Genomic DNA, 21,893 nt, shown 5'->3' with positions numbered 1-21,893 from the left:
TCTGAAGCGCTGCATTGTAGCGACATGAACTATCACCAATTCTCCCTCTTCCTCCCTTTGAAATTGATGAACGTGTCGTTCATCGTATATGATGAAGCGAAAGTGGGTGACATCATCACACGTCCTCGGAGTGTTAAATCGCGATGAAAGATATCTGGCTTTTACAGCAAAATCGGGAAGAAATCTCATTTGATGTGTTATGTCCACTGGCGTGTATTATATAGGAGGCGTACCCTCTCCCTCCCCCGACAATGCACAAAACTTACCCCGTTGCTGTCCACTAGCAACAGTAGACTCCTCCGCCGATGCCACGGAAGACATAACTGCAACATATTTGCAAACCCTTTAAAATAGCTACGACATTGATAGTAACAAATTATGTCAGTAGTATAGAGTGGACACAGACTGCCACCAACTCACAACTTCGTTTAACTAGAGGTAATTGGGAGGAGGAGGAGGAGTGTCGTTGGGAGGAACCCGAGAGGTCTGCCTGCCGAGGAGGAGGAGGAGGAGGAGTGTCGTTGGGAGGAACCCGAGAGGTCTGCCTGCCTGATTAGGCGGCATGTTTCTCGGGAAGGGAAAGGTGGAGGAGAGGAAAGGGTGAAGTGGAAGACCGAGCGGAATCCGCTCGGGGGGAGGATAGCTGCGTCCATAGGCCGACTTCAGGGGAACTGTGCCGGCATACGCCTATTACACATCTGAGGGAAACCCAGGAAAAACCCCAGACGGCACAGCCGGCCCGCGGATTCGAACTGCGGACCTCCCAGTCTCCAAGCGCACGCGTTACCGCTGCGCCACCGGAGCTGGTCTGCCTGCCTGATTAGGCGGCATGTTTCTCGGGAAGGGAAAGGCGGTGGAGAGGAGGAGAGGAAAGGGTGAAGTGGAAGACCGAGCGGAATCCGCTCGGGGGGAGGATAGCTGCGTTCATGGGCCGACTTCAGGGGAACTGTGCCGGCATACGCCTATTACACATCTGAGGGAAACCCAGGAAAAACCCCAGACGGCACAGCCGGCCCGCGGATTCGAACCGCGGACCTCCCAGTCTCCAAGCGCACGCGTTACCGCTGCGCCACCGGAGCTGGTGGGTAATTGGGACCCCCACATTAATCAGCACCCTCCAGGGAGTCATTACACTAACTGAGGAGCATCTAACTCCTGTCCAGACCAAGTTGTGAGTTGGTGGCAACCTGTGTCCATAAAAAAAATAGATAGAAATTGAGTGGAGAGAAACAATTTATTTGAAAATCAATGATGTCGTGGCGAAGAAACCGCTCCAGAATACCCGAATGACCAGCGGCCGCCATGTTGCTTGTTGGCACCCCCCAGTTGCAGAGATCGACAGGTGGCCACGGAGTTGCAAGGCATCACACCAGATGATGCCACCACCATAGCTCTATGCGAGAAAGACAGAACAAGATGCTAGAGGCAGGTAAAAATGGCAACACTGGCAAGCGTGGCGTGCGAGAGAAAAGGTCTAACCACTACTACTAAACAGCATGGAGAAAACAGTACACACCGGGGAAAAGGCTTAGGGGCGACCGCTTAGGCCTAACCACAGTGTCACAACACTACGCAACTAACACAAGGCAGGAACCACTAAGCTCACAATGCTAAACGTGCATCAACATGGAGAAAAGGCTTGCTCACCGCTAAACAAGTCTAAACACGCGCGTACGGGGCACGGCAAACATGCGAGAAAAAAAGAGCGGTAAAATAACACGCAAGCATCGGTAAATGACTAACCTTTTCCCTTGAGGCGACGCTGTGACTGATCCCCACAACAGCCAGGCACAAACTGAGGCCGCGCGGGGACTGCGGAGCGACCAAGCGCACGTCTGCACTCCGCGAGCTCCACCAAGCAAGTGACTCGGGCGCCGCGCCGCGGCAGCTACGCATGTGCGGGCGCGCGCGCTCCTAGCGCCCTCTGCGCCATTCGCCCGCCGTCATAGAGGGGGTCACGCGGGTGGTTTCGGTTTCGCTCTCTGCTCCTTCCACTGCGTGTGTGCGCTTCTAGCGCTAACGGGTGGTTTCTCCATTTCGGTTTCGCTCTCGTTTCTTTGCGCGTGTTTATTAGGCAGCACGCACTGCACTCGTGTCATCATTCTGACCGACACGTAGAAAACGCCATGTATGGTTTATTCTCCTGCGTTTCTTGTCGTCGCCAGGAAAAGACAAAAAATGAAGAACTTTGTGAATTTATTTGCGGCATCGTGGAGGAAGCCTTTCAGGTCCACCACCTGGAATGGTTGCAAGCACGTCAAGAAATGTGTCAGGACAAGATGAAGACATTCGACCGCATCTTAGCGACGGACAGGCTGACGAAAAAGAAGTCCAACTTTAGCCTGGATAATCTGTATTGGAAACGCAGTTCCGATCTAGAGGACAACGACAATGTGTAAATAAAAGTGATGCATTTATCTACGAGTCTCAGTCTCTTCTTTTTCTTCGTGCAACGTGTACACACGCAACATGTCTTCACCCTAACCTTTTCGTTTCAGTCATCCTTTTCGCTGTATTTTAAGTGGCCCCTCCATGTGCGGCAAATCTACTTTCGTTGCGAGCGTGCTGAGGAACCTGAACGACATGGTGGACAAGCCTCCATCACAAATATTCTACGTATAGAAATATGCTTCGCCGAGCATGCAGGACGAATTTGGGGACTCCGTAAAATTTACCAAGGAGTTACCGCGAGAGTGGGACACGTCGCGCACTATGCTCATAGTCGTCGACGATCACATCACCTGACATTGATTCCTTGAGGGAGGTGACAGATCTGTTCATTTGGGGTTTTCACCACGCCAACGCATCAATCATCTTACTTGTTCAAAACATCTTTTTCGACAGCAGCCATTGTAAAACTATATCCTTCGTCAGTTACGTCGTCCTGTGGCTGACAGTGTGCAGCGTGCACCAGATATAACATTTCGGGCAACAGCTATTTGGCAGAAAAAGATTGGAGTATTTTCTGGACGCATATAAACAAGCGATGTCATCGCCCCACGCTTATTTACTCGTGGATCTTCACAACTATATGCACGAGGACCACAGGTTGCGTAGGACCTTCACACAGGTTCACACTTCAGGTTGGATCTTCACACCTCTACGAAATTTGCCTCAATGTATGGAATGGAAAGGTGGCTCTAGCTCCAGACACCTTCGTGCATTTGAAGCACAAACGCTTCCTACGTCAGCTCGCCTACAAAAAGATTCAGAAGAATTCGCAACGTCTGAAGCGCTATCTTTCTCAGCAGCGAGGACAGGGCGTTCTTTCGTTGGTGTTTCCTCTCCTACTTTCCGCCGTGTTGAATCTTTCCACCAATAGCCAAGAAAATTGAAGTGACCACCTCCTCCATCGGGAACACTCTTTCCTCGAAAAAAAGTGGCGACGCACTGGAGCACTGGCAAGTGGAGCACTGTATCGCATATTCAAGCTGTACAGATTCGACCCCTACGACAATAAAAACAAGGTGTCCGATGCTACAAATGACTTTGACTTTGCTTTCGTTGACTAAGACTATTCGCTCCTCTCTCCAGAGGTGGACGAACAGGAAGCCGAAAGGGTCGTCTCGGAATTAAAGAAGGTTATTTCCTGGGATAGCAAGGGTTGTGTCTCCGTGTCAGGCAAGCCCATCAGGCACTCCTCCGTTAAGAGCTCGTCAATTATTTGTTGCAACATAAGATGTGAAAGAAACCTTCCTGGTTCCCCAAAGACTCGAAACTATTACACCTGATTTCTCTGCCCAAATCTCACGAACCTCAACAGCAGGAGCAAGCCTCCATTGCATGGACGACTTAAGGAGGGATATGAGAAACCAGAGGGTGGTCTGGGGGGAGTGGACCGCTATAGAAAAGCACGTCACATGAGCGAAAACAAGGCTCTCGCCATTCTCAGAAAGCTGGACGCCTACACGCTACACCATCCGGTGAGAAGAAAGTTTAATAGGAGACGCATAATCGCGCTCAGCAACATCAACGCAAGATCAGCGACATGTGGCAAATGGATCTCGCAGACTTTACAAAATACAAGAGGTTCAACGGGGGCTACCGCTACATTCTCGTGCCGATCGATTCCCTCTCCCGCTCTCTGAGCACCCTCCTCTTAAAGACGACACGCCCCGCCGAAATGAAAAAGGCCATGATAAGACTTTTTTTCGGGAAATAACGCACCTACACGCGTCTTTTGTGACAGAGGAGAGGAATTCTACAACAAGGCCGTGAAGGAGTACTTGTCACGAAAGAAGGGCCACATGTAGTCCACCTTCTCTCCCGTAATCAAGGCATCGCAGGCAGAACGAGCCATATGCACTTTACGCGACAGAATATTCCGTTATGTTAGAGTAACCGGAAAATACCACTTCGTTTCCACGCTTCCCCAGATCGTGCGCGACTACAACAACACCAAACACAGGACGTTGGGCATCAGGCCGTCCGAAGTCATGCCCGAAAACGAATTGGAGCTGTTCAATAAGATAAATGGGAAGTGCCTCGTACCCTCCATGAAAAAGAAGCTCAACGTGGGGGATAAGGTGAGGGTCCTACTACAGAGAAAAGGTTTTCATAAGAGCTCCGAAGGGAGTTGGTCGCCTCAGATTTTCACCGTCTCCCGCCTGAGAGACACCTCCCCTCCCGTCGTGCACCTGGAAGATTATTGGGGTAAGGAAGTGGACGGATCTCTCTACCCTGGGGAGGTACTCGTCGTAACCTGAGACGGCAATTAGCCTTGGCCAGTAACGAAAGTGCTGAGAAAGAACAAAGTGAACGGTCAGAGCTTCTCCTTGGTTCGCTGGTTCAGTTTGTGGGATAACGCGGCCACACGGCGGCGCCGTTATCTCGCCGGGAGAGGGCAAACTGGCTGTCTCTCCCGGCGAAGATTATTTAACTCGAGACCGAATAGGCAGGAGGCCTCTTTTGGCTGAGTGGAGCGCGGTTCTCGAAGGATTGCTCCCGCCCGGTTCACTTGGAGACAGTCCATGTAAGTTCATAGGAATGTTTCCCCGTGTACGCTTCCCTGTTGATTGATTAAAGAGTTGTGCTTTTCACTTCTGTCCGTGTCTTCCGGTGCAGCGGTTGGGCAAAAGACTGGTTGGGTTCTACCCCAAGTGGGATTTAGGGGGCGGAACTCCATAAGTGGCGCCCACACGTGGGGCCCGACCAGTCTCGCCGCACGCCCGGGAGGCACTGACAGCTAGTGTATTTTGCAGTGTAGTTTGTAGCATTTGTCGCCCGTGCCCTTCGCTCGCTGTCGCTTTTGCTGTTCTGTTCGTAGTTCGGGAGCGTGCATTTGCTGGCCATGCCGCCCAAGAGGCCCCCTCTCGAGCCCGTTTACGAGGACGACCCGCCAGTAGCGGAGGACCTGCTTCGGCAGATGACAGCTCTCTGCGCTTTATTGTCGCAGCAGCTCCCCAGTAGCACGTCCGCCGCCCAGCCGTCCTCGGAACCCCCGCTACGCCTGAACTTGACGATACCGACATTTTCGGGCTACAGCGACGCCAAGTCCGTCGAAGATTTTCTTGCGGACCTGAAGGCTTACCAGACAGCCGTGGGAGCAACCGACGAAGCCGTCCTGCGCCGGATACTACCCGCTGCATTGGTAAGCTCAGCTGCTGTGTGGCGCCGGTCTCAACCCGCATTTCCGTCTATGACCGAATTTCAGCGGCTGTTTCGGGAGGAATTTTTGCCCCCGGATTATGCAATGCGTATGCGCGAGGAACTCATGACTCGAACGCAGCACGCGGAGGAGAGCCTGTTGGAATATACCCGGGCAATCCAAGAGCTGTACCGCAGAGCTGAACCGCTCGCGACGGAAAGCGAGAAGGTGGCCCGCGCTATTCGCCAATGTCACCCTCGTTTTAAGCCTTATTTGCGGGGGCGAAGCTTTTCTTCGCTCGATGACCTCGCTAAAGAAGCTCGTGTCATCCAAGCAGATTTGTTGGCGGAATTGCAGTACCGCCCACCGCCTAGGCCGGAACAAACGCTGGAGCCTAGCTGCGCATGGAACGGGCCGAGACAGTCGTTAGACGCGGAACTAAACCCCCGTGGGACTGTTGGAACACACGGCGGTTCGTCCGCCGGGCCAGTTTACCGTTCTTTGGATCCATTTGCATATGAGCAAAGGAACCGAGCGAGGTCGGCACGAGCAGAGCCGCGCGAGCGCGAAGTCGGTGATGCACGTCATGCACCGCGGCAGGACAGGCGCGACTCTAGAGCAAGTAATAACGCAGGAACACAACCCCGTTGTTACGGTTGCGGTGAACGCGGTCATTTTCGTCGTAATTGCCCGCAGCAGACCACTACCACCCCCAGACAACCCCCGCAGGGAAACCCGGGACGCCGGCGGCGGTAATTGGGAATGACTCAGTTCTGTCGTCGGCTGCTGAAAATGTCGATAAGAAGCAAGCGAATTCTAACCATGCTATCTTGTCTGATAACGTAGTGGCCTCGGTCCCGCTCGCATGTCGAGCGCAGGATGACATATGCAACATCGGACCGTTTATCGTGGCGCGCGTTCTGAGTAAGGACGTTGCGGCTTTGGTGGACACTGGAGCGGCTGTATCCCTGATAGGTGACACCATCCACGATTGGTGCCGGGAGCGGAACATTTCCGTACGGACGACCAGGACCTGCCTACGGCTCGCATCAGATGCAGTGGTACCAGCCGGAGGAGCAGTACGTCTCACTTTGACCGTCGACGGACAACGTGTCAGACAACGCTTCATCTACCTGCCCGGATTGGCGGGACTGATGATCCTGGGACGCGACTTCATTATCCGGATGGGACTCGTCCTGGACTTACGTCGCGGAGGCTACCAGCATGCAAGCGGTACTACCTTCTACCCCTTCATGGAGTGGACGACGCCGGAAACGGAGCAGAACCGGACTGGTGAGGAGGCCCAGGATCCCGGAGCTGGACAATCTACGTCCGTTGAGCTATTTTCCGGAGCAGAACACCTAACAGCGACGGTCGTACCCGCTGTTTTGGAGGACGTCCTGAAACGATTTCCAGGAAGCCCAGACCAGCGACGCATGCTCGCTAAAGCATTGCGGCCATTCTCCTGTATGTTCACAGAGAGACCAGGTCTAACCCATGCATTGGAGCACCGGATAGAAACCGGCGACGCAAGGCCCTGGCGATGTAATCCTCGGCCTTTGAGTGTGCATAAGCGCAAGCTCCTCGATGCTGCGCTGGATGAAATGATCGAGACCGGTGCTGTGAGACCTTCTCGCAGCCCTTGGGCTTTTCCGGTGGTTCTTGCGCCGAAAAAGGATGGAACCGCAAGGTTGTGCGTGGATTACCGCCGACTGAACGAGGTGACGGTAAGAGATTCGTACCCTTTTCCCTCGATAGACTCGATCATGTATTCGTTGGGATCCGCCCACGTGTTTACAACTTTGGACTGCAGTAGAGGATTCCTGCAGATTCCGATAGCACCGGATGATGTTGAGAAAACAGCATTTACCTGTCACAGGGGATTATTTGAATTTGTCCGACTGCCCTTTGGACTGTCTAATTCCCCCGCTAGTTTTCAGCGAGTGATGGACGAGGTGCTTGGCGATGCGAAATACAATTTCGCTATGGCGTACATGGATGACGTAGTAATTTTTTCACGTACATTCCAGGAACACCTTTCTCATTTGAAAGTGGTGTTAGAACGCATGCAGGCTGCAGGATTGACTGTCAATCCCCGGAAGATGCAGTTGGCTACCAACAGCATCGATCTCCTCGGGTTCAAGGTGGAGTCCGGCACGGTCAGGCCGAACGAGGACAAGCTAAAAGCTATCCTTGAGTATCCCCGCCCGACGGATGTGAAAAGCTTGCAGCGCTTCCTTGGTATGATTGGCTTTTATAGACAGTTTATACCGCGATGCGCAGACCTAACGCAACCGCTAACTTGGCTTTTGCGGAAGGGAGCACGATGGTCGTGGGGACAAGCGCAGGAACAGGCGTTTACCTCTCTCGCTAAAGCGATTGCGGAAACTACCCGCTTGTATCTCCCGGACCTCAATCGCCCATTTGTACTTCAAACAGATGCGAGCGATTACGGCCTTGGTGCAGTCTTGTTACAAGAGCATCACGGTGAACTCCAGCCCGTGGCATTTGCAAGCCGTACGCTGACGCCTCCCGAACGCAATTATAGCGTAACGGAGAAGGAGTGCCTAGCAATCATGTTCGCACTACATAAGTTCGACATGTATTTGGATGGTGCGAAATTCACTATCCAAACTGACCATCAGGCACTGTCCTGGTTAAAGCGGTTGAAAAACCCAGCCGGACGGCTCGCACGTTGGAGTTTAACGTTGCAGCGATATGACTTCTCGGTGGAATACCGGAAGGGAACCTCAAATAAGGTGGCAGACGCGCTATCTCGAGCACCGTTGCCCCTTGAGGACGTCGTTATTCCGCAGGAGCTTGTGGCCGCGGTTAACCAGACCGTCACGGAGGAGGAGCTCTCGTGGGGACAGATTGTAACCAGGAACGACATCCTGGAAGCGCAGGGGACCGACGGCCTTTGTCAGCGTGTGTCGAGGTGGCTGGAAACAGCAAACCTGGAAGGCACGGAAGACGCTGAGGAGAGGTACGACTCCTACCAGCTGAGCGAGGATGGTCTCCTGGTCCGGTACATTCCCCAGGCGGACGACGAGGAGGTTGGTGATAGCCCCTTTCGGATCGTAGTTCCAAGGAAGCTACGTAAGTCATTCCTCAAATACTTCCATGATTCTGCATTGTCGGGTCACGGTAGCGGCAGCAAGACTTATTCTAAGTTGTGTCGTATCGCGACTTGGCCGGGCATGAGACAGGATGTTTTGCGGTATACACGCAGCTGTCCGATATGTCAGAAGTCTAAGCCGCGTGGAGGGCAGCCTCCCGGCTTGCTGCAACCGATTGTTAGCCAGAAACCTTGGCAGATAGTCGCATGTGACGTAATGGGTCCTTATCCCAGAAGTCCCCGTGGTAACCAGTATCTGTTAGTTGTTACAGATCACTTCACGAAGTGGGTTGAGCTTTACCCCCTGCGGAAGTTGGTGTCCGCTCGGATCTGGGACAGACTGCTGGACGTTTTTTCCCGGTTTGGATTCCCGGACCAGCTCATCACGGATAACGCCTCGTACTTTACAAGTAAGGTGTTTGTCGATAGTTGCTCTGCGTTGAGCATACGTCACGTAAAGACGTCCCCTTATCACCCTCAGGCGAACATAACCGAGCGGGTTAATCGCAACATCAAGATGATGTTGGTATCTTTTACCGAAAGGCATAAAGATTGGGACGCCCGTCTTACGGAGCTTGGCTTTGCCACTCGTACTACGGAAAATAGGTCGACAGGATTTACCCCGGCTTATTTGAATTTCGGACGGGAAATTGTGTTCCCCCTCGAAAACACGTTGCGAACACGGCACGCACAGCCTAGTCGTTCGTACGCGAAGTATGCTAATGATCTTCGCGATAGGATTTCGACTGCCATTCGTTTGGCACGAGAGAGTCTTGAGGTCGCAAGACTGGAGCAGTCTCTCCAGTACAATAAAGGTCGGCGCCAGGTCATTTACCGCGTTGGAGATCTGGTACTAAGGCGAACACATCCCCTTAGCGATGCAGCGAAAGGCTTTGCTGCCTCTCTCGCTGATCGATGGGACGGTCCTTATCGGGTAAGCGCACAGCTAACTCCGGTCACTTACAGGCTCGAGCGTTGCAGCGACAACGAAGAAACGGGCCCCGTCCACGTGCAAGACCTCAAGACCTTCAGCCAGCGCATCTCGGACAGCGGCAGGTGGGAGGAGGACCACGATCTATCATCGCAAGCCCGCTCTCCCTCAAGTCCCCCTAGGGCCGGTCAACCATCCCCCCAAGAGACTACTGCCCAGGGCGGGGTTCCCGGGATTACCCGCTATAACCTTCGCCCACGTAAACAACCGAGGTGACGTTTTCCCTTTTTTTTGGTCGCAGGCCCCGCCCGAGGTCCCGAACCCCCCGTCGGTACCCTCCACCTCCACTGTCCAGTCGGCCCACCCAACCGGCTCTGGTCCACTCCGCCTCCCGGCCGCTCCACCATGTTGCCACTTGGACCACGCTAGATGACCTAGGAGAAGCCAGCATCAGCTACGTCTCCCGACGACGCTGGCGGGACCAAGCTCGACCCTTGCGGGGAGACCCCCCATCTGCGATCCCAGAACCCTTCAGGGGGTTCACCCTTGAGGAACGGTTCCCCTCCGAACCACCAGCACTCTACAGCCCGGAGGAAGTGCTGAGACTGTGCCCCATCTGCCAGGTGCCCCAAATTCACACCGAGACCCATCGCCGTGGGTCCCTCCACCTCGGCCGCACCCAAGGAGCACCAGCCCCGTCTAATCCGGTGAACCTGCATGACCTCCAGGCAGCTCTAGCTGTTATTCGTCGTCTACAGCCGGAACTTTTGGCCCCTTCCCACCAGCTTCCTCGCACACAAGAAGATCATCTCCTTGATCTCCCGGACCTACCGGACATTTGATTTGTGACTTGACTCCTTCGCTTAGTGGGGGAAGGTGTGGGATAACGCGGCCACACGGCGGCGCCGTTATCTCGCCGGGAGAGGGCAAACTGGCTGTCTCTCCCGGCGAAGATTATTTAACTCGAGACCGAATAGGCAGGAGGCCTCTTTTGGCTGAGTGGAGCGCGGTTCTCGAAGGATTGCTCCCGCCCGGTTCACTTGGAGACAGTCCATGTAAGTTCATAGGAATGTTTCCCCGTGTACGCTTCCCTGTTGATTGATTAAAGAGTTGTGCTTTTCACTTCTGTCCGTGTCTTCCGGTGCAGCGGTTGGGCAAAAGACTGGTTGGGTTCTACCCCAAGTGGGATTTAGGGGGCGGAACTCCATAAGTTACGACAAAGTGCACAACAGTTGGGTTCCGAGCAACAACGTGGTCAAGACTGGGAAATGACGTCAAACATCTACGTCCACATCCTGTGAAACGCCAGCATAGACAAGTTTTCCTCGTCTAAACTCAATGCCTTCACGGTAGCTTTCAATAGTCTGCTTCAGCTCTCGAATCACTATAAAGTCGGTCTGATGGATCTTAGCATAAGCAACGATTTTTGAAATATCGGGTACAAAAGGCAAGATGCAAAAATCGAGGTTTCTTTCGAGGACACTGTCGAAGCCTGGAGAACTTTTCGTGTCACCTCGGATCTCGAGAGGGATTTGCGAAAAGCCCTTTCGGAATGTTTCTTTCGCGTTCAATAAATCGCGATACGACTTCGTCTTACCCGTTGTCGTGAAGGCCGTGGAATTGGACCCTCGGCTCACACAGGCACTCGACTCCTCGCTAGCATCGCGCGAAGCAGGTCGCGTGGTGAAGCCTCCCAAATTGAACAAATGCAAAGCCACCTCTATCTTATTGGAGCACGCTGCACCAGTCGCTTTCGGTGACTTCACTTTGAATTCGGAAACCACGTCCCTACATAAGACACTCAACAAGTATTTCCAGATGCACAAGCTGGATGCCTTGCTAGAATTCGCGGATAACGTCTACTCTCTGAAAACGCCGAAAGGGTTGCACGTACTGGAACCCTTTGTCAAGCTGCTACAGCTCACACCCGTCGAACGACACACAGAAACGCTTCGCATCTTTTTTGCCGTAGCACGCCAAGTTTCTTTCACAACTAAGATGAAAATTCCTCGATCTTTGCAAGCACATCTGCCTCCCGGCTATTATGCAACGCCGCAAGCACTCCTGGATGCAATTAACCTGCGCGTAGGCGAACGCGCGTGCTTCAGCATCGACGGAACCGAACAGAAACGTAAAATTCGGCGTAAAATGTAAATTCCGAGGGCACCACCTCCTTAAGACTTTCTGAGTACCTGGCCGTGCTTTTGGGCTTCGAATCGCGTACCGTGTTCATGGGGAAGGAGGATGCTACGAGCTCTGTCGAGGTACTCCTGGAACCCCCGTTTCACAACATAATCGTCTACATGGATACCATGGAACCCACATGGAAAAAGACCGGGAGCGGGAAACAAACGATATTAAAAATACAACCCTTTTATTATGAGAAAGACAAGCACGTCATAACCTACAGGTTAGATAACATCCAGTATTTTATCCTGTCTCAATTCGAAATTCCCTCAGTGACGATCGTTCTCGCGGACGAAACGGGAAGACGTTTACCGTTGTGGTCCAAAGGTAGAACCAATTTAACGTTGCATTTCAAATATGTACTGTAATTCCCCGAAAATAATTCCCGTGTACACAAAACCCTTTTCCCAACAAGGGGGTGGTGTGTTGAGCAACGTATCCAAGTTTATTGTTCCCATCTGGCAGCAAATAAAACCGATCGCCAAGAGAACATTGAAGCGCTTGGCGCGGAATTTGGCCGACGGAGAAGGAATATCAAGCGTAGTAAAAAAGACGGACATAACAACGGGGAGAGACGTGCTGGATTCCATGGAGGGCTCTGGAAACAACAATGGAAAGAAACATTGCAAAAGACAACAAAAGGCGCCGACACACGACGTACCTGCAGATATCTTTCATACGCCGTGAAGGTCACACATCCGCTGTGCGCTCCGAACGATCATGACGTCAACGAAAGACAAAAAACAGTAGCAACGGTCGCGGCTCTGTCTGATGAGTGATGTGATGATATTCGAACCTCCTTCCACTCAATCAGTCTCTGCTGTGAGAGTGTATTCTGTGTATGGCATTGTTTTTCAGAAAGCGACAGCCGCTGTCACCGCATATCATTAAACACAGCAACAGCCGTCCAGCAACCTCCCTGATAGCCCAACTACCTGCCTGTATAACAGTACGACCCCTTCTTGTGCGGCATCGGGCAAGAGAGACAATGAGCGTCATTGTGAATCGAGTGACTGTGGAACAAAGTGCAGACATCTATCAATCAACTCCTTTGTATGAATTCAGTTAAGACGTTTCAGTGAAAAAAACACACAATCTTGTCAAAGTTATTCGGACTGTTTAATGTGTTGCATTTCGATAACCAAACGCTATTTCAATGAATCGGTAAGAAAGTTCACGATGTAGACTGCTTGCAAATGTCGCTGCTTCCGCAGGGCGTACTTAATATGAGCAATGGCACGAGCGAGAAGGTCCACGATGTCTGCAGCGATGTAGTCGAATTCTGCGTTGGCCAAGCTCACAGATTCGCTCATCAGTCCCAGGGGTCCATCCGGAATCGTTATATAGACGTTCTTGTAAGGGGCATAGATCCAACGCACCATCGCCTGCAGCGGCTCTGGTGAGATCTCTCCTATACTGCCAAAACCTACCATGTCTATCACGTAGCCAAAAGTAGTGATGACGAGCTCGTTGTGGGGACTTTCGTTGTTGAAACATTCATTCTCCACTTCTTCCCAAGAAGCGTGAGTGCGGAAACAATTTTGTAACGAGTGGTATCTGAACATCATCACGTATTGATGACGCGAGCGCAGTGCGCGCTGCCTTTATACAAATAAACACGCGCAAAGAAACGAGAGCGAAACCAAAACGGAGAAGCCACCCATTACCGCCAGGAGCGCGCAGTGGAAAGAGCAGAGAGCGAAACCGAACCACCCGCGTGAGCCCCTCCATGGCCGGGCGCGCGGGCGGACGGCGCAGAGGGCGCTAAGAGCGCGCGCGTATGCGTAGCTGCCGCGGCACGGCGCCCCAGTCACTTGCTCGCTGGATCTCGCGGTGTGCAGACGTGTGCTCGGTCGCTCCGCAGTTCTCGCTCCGCCTCAGTTTGTGCCTGGCTATCGTGGGGATCGGTCACACCGTCGCCGCGGGGAAAAAGGTGAGTGATTTGCCAATGTTTGCACGTTGTTTTACCGCGCTCCTTTTCTCGCATGCCGTACCCTGTACGCGCATGTTTAGACTTGTTTAGCGGTCAGCAAGCCTTTTCTCTGTGTTGACGCACGTTTAACGTTGTGAGCCTAGTGGTTCCCGCCTTGTGTTAGCTGCGTAGTGTTGTGACACTGTGGTTAGGCCTAACTGATCGCCCCCCTAAGCCTTTTCCCCGATGTGTACTGTTTTCTCCGTGCTGCTTAGCAGTAGCGGTTAGACTTTTTCTCTCGCATGCCTAGACTTGTTTAGCAGTGTTGCCATTTTACCCGCCGCTAGTATCTTGTTCTCTGTCTTTCTCGCATAGAGCTATGATGGTGGCGCCATCTGGAGTGATGCCTTGCAACCAAGTGGCCACCTGTCGTCGATCTTTGCAACTGCCCCTTCGCCAACTACCAACATGGCGGGCGCTGGTCACTCGGACGTTTCGGAGCGGTTTCTTCGTCACGGCATCGTTGCTTTTCGAATAAATTGTTTATCTCCACTCTAGTTCTATTTTTTTCTTTTTATGGACACAGGTTGCCGCCAACTCACGGCTTGCTCTGGACACGAGATAGATGCTCCCCAATTAGTGTGGTGACACCCTGGAGGGTGCTGATTAATGTGGGGGGATCCCAATTAGCTCTAATTGCTAATTAAATCGTGTTTAGGCGAAGTTGTGAGTTGGCGGCAGTCTGTTCCAGTGATTACTACTGGCTACATGGGTTAGTATCCTTCTTCAGTCAGAAAAAGACCTCGGCGAAATCACGCATGATCGCAATAACCGACAACAACCCCCATCACGATCAACAAAGGTATGAGTGTGGCTGTGATTTCAATTGTCATTGAGGTTCCAATGCGGTGATCACAGCGCGGTGCAATAACATCAGGAAAACCTGCGGCGATCGCGCTCACGGCAGTACTCTGTATTTCGTGATTCCTGTATTGCGATCACGATGCTGCACCTCTGCAGGCACTCATGGAAATTACAATGTGATTGCGATCAGGCTGTTTTCCTTGAGCGCCATTATTGCGTGATTGCGCTGATCACCGCGATCATGTTGTTCAGCAAAAACGCAAAGTATAGGGAAGCGAGCACTTTGTGGGCGCGTTCGCAACGCCGTGTGTTCTTGATGCTCTTGCTTCAAGACTGTCTGCCCTCAACATACCCTGCCCATAAAATCGAAATATAAGAGGCGATATTTGCATAACGCTCGCCTTTGGATGCTTTCTCAGCTGTTGCTATCATCCTCCGACGTCTCTAATTCTTCATATATCGTCTTCGCCGATCACTGTGTTGTTGTGAGCCTGTTGCCAGGTGACCAAATGTCTGACCAAATGTCACGATGCTAGAATTTTTCAATGTCGGTATCTGGTGATGGTGTGTGCCGTTTTCTGTTTGCCGCAGTTGGCTTCGCGGCACCGGCATGTAGACATGCTGGCGACGAGAGGGCCTATGGCGCCGTCAGTTAGGAAATCGCTGTCATAATTGGCAGCTTACATTGTGCTTCTAATACCAATTAATTATTCAGCGCGCAGAAATGCATGAAGGAGCAAACATCCTAACATTGACATTGAGAAATACGTGTAGCTAAGTGAGCTTTTAACGGCTACGTCTTAGAATTTCTCCGGCTTCCTGCTCATTTTGACCCGTTTACGCTTTCAGCCACGAGGATGAGTTTTTCCACTGTAGTCTTCAGAAGTAAGGACTGTCGCGCCCTTTGTATTGCACCGGCCACCGAAAAAAGGCGTTCGACACCACCGGAAGCGGCCGGTATGCCAAAGCAGACCTGCGCTAGACGGATCAGCTTACGATATCGACTGGTGTTATGTTCCAAAAGGTGCAGACATTTTGCTTGTCATAGTCCTCTGCAAGAAACTCGTCACGCTCAGATGTCTGCCAAACTTCAGGCACCGGGAACACCGTATCAAGTACACCGTGGATGCAGGGTGCTCTGGAAAGCTCCACAGCGACCTCTGACCGAGATCGGAATTTCCCTCTATTCTTCGCTTTCCAATCGTTAGTGTGTTAGGGTCGATTTCCCACGATGCAACTTTAGTTGCGCGCAACCAGGTTGCGCCTCCAAGTTGCACCGTGTGAACGGTGAGGCTCTGGTTGCGCAACCCGAGTTGCGGTAGTTGCACTAGTCGATCGCTTCACGAGCGATTTATCCTGCAACTCTAGCTGCAACCTGTCAATCCCACGGCTCCGCCTTGCAAGCACGGCCAGTCAGGAAGACTTCCATGTGTCAGTTATTGCAGTGGCGGTACGCGAGACTGTGAAATTATCACTGACAAGTGGAAATTATCCAAAATTATCAAACTCGCAACGGATTGAAGGCGTAACGAGCGGAAATCTCAGTGCGATTGGACGAAAATGATGACAATGATGTTTTTTTTGCGCCATGTGGCGGGCCCGGTGACAACTACGGCATTCCGAGCTGCTCGCCGTATGAAAGGGACCATTTTCGTGGAACTTCAGTTGCGTGCAACTGTAGCGGGAACCGAGTTGGAGCAAAAAGTTGCATCCTGTGAATCGACCCTTACAGTGAAGACGCAGCATAATTGTTCGTGCCCACGGTGTGCGGCCCATCAACGCGATCAGACATCATTCTTTGCTGCTGCAGCAGCGGCGCAACACCTGTTGCCTGCACAAAAAAACCCCAGACCCAGGCTCGAACGACTTTTTATTGCCATTGCGATCTTTGATTTGCCTATTTTGTGCCCGAAAGCACAATCACAAGGGAAAATTCACGCCCTCCCTGCCTTTGCTGTGTGCAAGGTGCCATGTGCCAACAATGGAACTGCAAGGTGATCGCGTGAGTGCCATATGCCTAGATATCACACAAACGGCCTTTGCCTGATACCGTGATCGCACTCATGCAGTCACCCTCATGGTGATCGCAGAATGCGCGATCAACTCAATTATTCGACGTTGTGATTGCGATAAGCAGTGGCGCGAGGATCAGTGCGATCCAGTATCGCGCTCGTGGTGCACAGCGATAACGCGCCATATCAACCTCAGCGTGACCGTGAGTCGGCTCCAGCCTCACGCTCAGTAAGTTCAGTTAGCTCACCCTGACGGGAGGAATCACGTCTTACGTGACCTTCTGACACCATCCGCTCAAACGTTGCCTGCCTGCGTACTGCTGATGATGCCCAAAAAGGCCGAAACAGCTGTCCAGTACTGGCATGGCGACGTTTCACTTACAAACATGTGCTATACGTGCAGCCAAAGAGCTCAGGCCATTTTTTCCCCTAGTATATAAAAATATATATATACCCGAACGATGCGCAGCTACCTAGAGCTGACGAGCCGCAAACACGGCGAAACACGTGTCTTCTGGTGCTGTTGCATCGTTCCATGCGTATCTGTTTCTCTGCGTGCAGCCATAGAAGCCATCTTAATCTGCAATTTTTAATTTCAAACATATTTAGTGTCATTTACTTGTTCCTTTAATTGCTTTTTTTTCTGCATTATATTTCACTGGTTTGCATTGTGGCATTGAGGAGTGCTCAGTCACCCTCCCAGGTGTATATCGCTCGCTGAGCGACCCCTGGTTTGCCAATTCCGAACGATGCGCAGCTACCCAGAGCTGACGAGCCGCAAACACGGCGAAACACGTGTCCTCTGCTTCTGTCGCATCGTTTCATGAGTATCTGTTTCTCTGCGTGCAGCCATAGAAGCCATCTTAATCTGTAATTTTGAATTTCAAACATGTCTAGTGTCATTTACTTGTTCCTTTAATGGCTTTTTTCTGCATTATATATATATATATAAGTTGCAAAAAAAGACGCGGAAACAGATTTTAGGGAAGTTACAAACACTAGTTTATTGCATGGGGAGACGTTAAAAAGTAAAATGGGCTAGGGGTCGACGTTTCGACGGTGGCACTGTCTTCGTCGGGACAAAAGATGCGTAGGTGGTTATAGGTTACTTAAATAGGTTTGGTACATGACGTCATAATCGGTACGGGCTCGCCACGCGTCCTTTTTTTTTTGCAACTTCTGTAAAACTTCGTGGCTGTTTGATAATTCTTTTAACTCAACCCTTATATATATATATAGACCTGACGAAGACAGTGCCACTGTCGAAACGTCGACCCCTTGCCCATTTTACTTTTTAACGTCTCCCTATGTAATAAACTAGTGTTTGTAACTTGCCTAAAATCTGTTTCCGCGTCTTTTTTTGAACTTCTATGTATATATATATATATAGATAGATAGACAGATAGATACTCATGGAACGATGCGACAGCACCAGAGGACACGTGTTTCGCCGTGTTTGCGGCTCGTCAGCTCTGGGTAGGTGAGCATCGTTCGGAATTTGGAATTGGAATTTTAAACACGCCTAGTGTCATTTACTTGTACTTTTATTGCTTTTTGTTCTGCATTATAATTCACTGGCTTGCACTCTGGCATTGAGGAGCGCTCAGTCACCCTCCCAGGTGTATATCGCTCGCTGAGCGACCCTGGTTTGCCAATTCGAACGATGCGCAGCTACTCAGAGCTGACGAGCCGCAAACACGGCGAAACACGTGTCCTCTGCTGCTGTCGCATCGTTCCATGAGTATCTGTTTCTCTGCGTGCAGCCATAGAAGCCATCTTAATCTGTAAATTTGAATTTCAAACACGTCTAGCGTCATTTACTTGTTCCTTTAATGGCTTTTTTCTGCATTTTATATATATATATATATATATAAGTTGCAAAAAAAGACGTGGGAACAGATTTTAGGGAAGTTACAAACACTAGTTTATTGCATGGGGAGACGTTAAAAAGTAAAATGAGCAAGAGGTCGACGTTTCGACGGTGGCACTGTCTCCGTCAGGACAAAAGATGCGTAGGTGGTTATAGCCTGCAGGTTACTTAAATAGGTTTGGTACATGACGTCATAATCGGTACGGGCACGTCACGCGTCTTTTTTTGCAACTTCTGTAAAACGTGGCTGTTTGATAAGTCTTTTACCTCAACCCCTACATATACAGGGTGTCCACGTTAAGTGTCAACATATTTTTTAAAAACATATCAATCACTTTTTCCTAGATGAAATCAATTGCAATATAGCATATGCTGAAGGGCACTCCCTAGGGGGGCATTAACAGACTCCTAAAGCAATGTCTTAATTAACTTTCAATAATTAACTTTTTAATTATAAAAGCTACGAAGTTGCTCCAATGAGAACATCTGATCTCTTCGGCCACCAGATACCAAAGCCGTTTTCAGAACAAAAATCCGTTCGATAGATCGTCCGCAAAAAATTCGTGAAGGAACGCCATTTTTTCTTTATTTTATTCATTGTGCATCTCTAGAGACGCGTCTTTCCTTCGCCCCCAGTACGAGAGGATGAAAGAGCACACTATCGTCTCTTGCGTCCTGGAAAAAGATTAAAAGAAAACAGAAAATGCAGCCCAATATAAGGGCAGTCGCGATAGTCACCCGATAGATTTGTGTTTTTGTTTTGTTTCCGAAAGTTAAAGCTAATCTTCGACGCATGAGGCGGCACTGTGCTCTTTCACTCTCTCACACTTGGGGTAAAGGAAAGCCGCTTCTTTGAAGATGCGCAATAAACCAAATAAAGAAAAAATGGCGTTCCTTCAAGACACTCTTGCTGACGATCTACCGAGCGGATTATTGTTCTGAAAACGGTTTTGGTATCTGGTGACCGAAGAGATCAGATGTTTTCATTGGAGCAACTTCGTAGCTTTTATAATTAAAAAGTTAATTATTGAAAGTTAATTAAGACATTGCCTTAGGAGTCTGTTAATGCCACCCTAGGGAGTGCCCTTCAGCATATGCTATATTGCGATTGATTTCATCTCAGAAAAAGTGATTGATATATTTTTAAAAAATCTGTTCACACTTAGCGTGGACACCCTGTATATATACACATATAGACAGAAAAAATTAGCAGGAGCTCTTTGGCTGCACGTATAGCATATGTTTGTAAGTCAAACGTCGCCATGCCAGTACTGGACAGCTGTTTCGGCCTTCTTCGGCCTCATCAGCAGTACGCTGGCAGGCAACGTTTGAGCGGATGGCGTCAGAAGGTCACGTGGCACGTGATGCCTCCCGTCAGGGTGCCATAAGACACCTCTGAAAGCCCAGTCCAAAGCCAGCCATGTGTATAAGGGGAAAAAATCAGCAGGAGCTCTTTGGCTGCACCTTTTCGAACCTTTTACAAGACAACAGCCTCCCAAGCCGTTAGGCTTCGCAATGCCGTGTTTCTCCTGCAGTAGAAGTGCAGACGATGTTATTCAGGCGCATATAAAATGTTGTAAACCGCAGAATAGCTGTACTATCGCAACAAAACTGCTCCAGGGAGCACTGCTGAGGTGGTGGTTTTTGCCTGCTTCGGTCAGGATAGGTAACAGTAAAGATTAGGTAAAGTGTGCTTGGGTACGGTTCGTCTAGGTTGTGTGACTATTTTCGCCTTTGTGGAGGCCACCTTCTACGCGGTGCCGGCATTTATCTGAGCCCCTGTGTCGGCAAACAGAGTAGTTTTAGCACGCGTTCGCACCGCATGAGATATGTTATTTTCGTTTTAAGCTATACAAAATGGTCGTAAATATTCCTCATTTCGGTTTATTCGCAACAATAATTCATAACATACGTATTCCTACATGTGGCCGTCTGCTGACATTAGCCTTTGTTATTTCACAAAAAAAAGTCCTGAAGTCACAATGCTATGGTATATTCCGGATAATTTCTTTCTTCTCATACTCACACTCTAATTCTCATACTTTTACATTCGGTATATGGCATACCCTCAGTTCCGTGCGTTCTTGCACCTTTGGACACGTTAATTTTTAAAATACATAGAGCCGTCTGGGCAACTACTGCACCCCATCAAATTTTAGACTGTATCGAATAGCGTGCGCCTTAGGATGGAGTGCTGCTCAACCACATACTTACCCGAAATTTCGCTTTCCGCTGTAAAAAAAAAAAAAAAAGAACAGTGCAAGTGGTTTAGCCATGTGCTATGTGAAATGGAATACTCGTACTGGAATACTGGAAGGATACTTCGCTTTACGGGAAATACGGCTATGAGACACGACATACCCATGATTTTCGAACAAGACCAACGTGTAATCGCTTCAGGTAATTCGTCTAGTCAGCTGTTATTTATCCCTACAACGAAGGTTCTTTTACTTCTTCACAGGCGCTGTGGACACTGCATCTTCCTCTTCCGTTCAAATGTGATCTCATAGGTTCCATCTCAAATTGAACAATTCGGTACACTTAATGTCTCGAATGAACGGGAAAAAATATATGTTGAAGCCATAGTTGAGTTAGGACAGATAAACGCTTTCGGAATTCTCTGCGCTTCGCGGTTCGGGAAATAGGAAATAGAGGAGGAAAAAACTGCCTCTCGTAAGACAATGTCGTCGCGCGCAGGTTTGAGCGTTCCCTACAAGGCTTATTGTCGCATTGTAGTAATTTCGTGGTCTGGCTTTAGACCACTTAGTTCACAATAGTCTCCTCTCCGTTGGCAGTGTTGTGTCGGTTTTTGTTTGTCTGCAATAAAATATAAAAGTTGACTCAAAGTGCAAAAAAGCACCATATTCACTGCAAATTTGCGGACGATATACAAAACGGATAAGATTGAGATTGATGCCGTTTAATTTGCCATTCATGGGGCTATCGAATTATATATAATTTGTTACTCTACTCTCTAAGGAACGTAAGTGATACCTCTTTAGGTTGCACCTTACCTCCGAAAAATTACGAATTTCGGAAGCCTGTATCTGAAAAATCCCACCAAAAACTTGCCACGAAATTCTTATATGTCGTAGGTAGTCCCTCAGATTATACACAGAAGAAAAATCAGAATTCGGACTTGATCGGTAGGAGCACTGTGAATTTTTCCCGGCCCTATACGCGGAGCGCACTCAAGTGGTGGCACCTTGTCCCGCGTCTTGCTAACTCGAATTTGCCAAAGAGACTTTCAACTTCTGTCTTCACATGAAAAGTAATTGCTATCGTTTGAAGTCGTTCTGAGCGTTTATGTTCATAACAGTGTTGTAATCGCTGAATGTAGATCGTGGAGCAACCAGATGTGCTCGCATTTTTAGAGGGATGTCAAACATGCATTGCAAGTGCTGGGAGCCCG

At 50.1% G+C, this 21,893-nt stretch overlaps 2 long non-coding RNA genes across 2 annotated transcripts; one reads left to right on the top strand and one right to left on the bottom strand.

Moving 5' to 3' along the window:
* Positions 1-266: 266 nt before the first annotated feature.
* On the bottom strand, positions 267-20,896 carry LOC135389837 (uncharacterized). Its single transcript, XR_010421598.1, has 3 exons — positions 20,843-20,896; positions 20,696-20,713; positions 267-323 (listed from the first exon to the last, which is right to left on the bottom strand). It is a non-coding gene; the product is annotated as an uncharacterized LOC135389837 (long non-coding RNA).
* On the top strand, positions 4,810-10,758 carry LOC135387905 (uncharacterized). The gene is made up of 2 exons (XR_010421266.1): positions 4,810-4,972; positions 9,938-10,758. It is a non-coding gene; the product is annotated as an uncharacterized LOC135387905 (long non-coding RNA).
* Positions 20,897-21,893: the final 997 nt, after the last annotated feature.

Source organism: Ornithodoros turicata, chromosome 3 (assembly GCF_037126465.1).
Source record: "Ornithodoros turicata isolate Travis chromosome 3, ASM3712646v1, whole genome shotgun sequence".
NCBI classification, from domain to species: Eukaryota; Metazoa; Arthropoda; class Arachnida; order Ixodida; family Argasidae; genus Ornithodoros; species Ornithodoros turicata.
The sequence above is the reverse complement of the archived record's forward strand: the minus strand, read 5'-3'. Positions and strand labels throughout refer to the sequence as shown.